The following is a 1,300-nucleotide window of genomic DNA, read 5'->3' on the forward strand; positions in this document are numbered from 1 at the left end:
TTTCTTAATCTGAAATTCCTACATTTCGGACTTTGCATTGCAATATCTCCGCTCGTAGGACATGTAGAAAAAAATAAAACACTTTCATTATATAAATCGAACCCAAGCTATCGATTAAGTCTAGTTAGAACTTAATCGGTTCGACCGTTATTAAGATCTCAAAATCTCAGGTGCGCGCAACGCGACGGCTCGCGTTAAGAGACCCGGCATGGCTTGACATATATGACATAACATTTTTATATTATATTTTATTTATTTTTATATTATATTTTATTTATTTTTATATTTTTTTAACACTTGACACCAAGCCACTACCGTGTCTCCTGATATAAAGATTTATATCATTTACAGATTTTCTGAATTTTTCTGGAAAAAATGTGATTTAGAACTTTTGTTTACTCAGTATATAATTCCTTTTTTTTTTGTGTTTCTACATTGCAAATATTTAATAAAAAACATGAGTCAAATTGAAGGTGGCCTAATAAGAAGTATTACTTGTAAGTATAAAATCGTATTTACTTTTATAAGACTTTGATCATTGATTGTTTGATGTACTATTACTTGTTTTTTCAGGACCATTCAATTTTTTATTTAATAATTAACAAAATTTTTTAATCAATCAAAACGTTTAAATCAATTTTTTTCTTTTTTTTATTTAGTATTTTCTGTATGTAAAATACCCATATATTATTATATGTTATAAAATATAATATGCAAAATTAGATTGTAATCCTTTGCTTATTTTAAACTAAAATTGTATATCTAAAACTCTACAATATATATATATATATATATATATATATATATACATATTTTTTTTCCAATTATAATGAGTGTCAGAGCCGTTAATGTTAGCTGGTTACTCGTAATGAAATATCAGAGGCGTCTGTTATAAGCTCATTAGTTATAATAAAATGCCAGAGGCGTTAATTGTGAGCTGGCTGGTAATAATGAAATACCAGAGGTGTTAATCGTGAGCTGGTTAGTTTTAATTAAATGCCAGAGGCGTTAATCGTGAGCTGGCTGGTAATAATGAAATACCAGAGGCGTTAATCGTGTGTTGGTTAGTTTTAATAAAATGCCAGAGGCGTTAATCGTGAGCTGGCTGGTAATAATGAAATACCAGAGGCGTTAATCGTGAGCTGGTTAGTTATAATAAAATGCCAGAGGCGTTAATCGTGACCTGGTAAGTTATAAACAAATACCAGAGGCATTAATCGTGAGCTGGTTAGTTATAATAAAATGCCAGAGGCGTTAATCGTGAGCTGATTAGTTATAATAAAATGCCAGAGGCGTTAAT

This window comes from Wasmannia auropunctata, unplaced genomic scaffold, assembly GCF_000956235.1.
Source record: "Wasmannia auropunctata unplaced genomic scaffold, wasmannia.A_1.0 LD336103.1, whole genome shotgun sequence".
Lineage (NCBI taxonomy): Eukaryota > Metazoa > Arthropoda > Insecta > Hymenoptera > Formicidae > Wasmannia > Wasmannia auropunctata.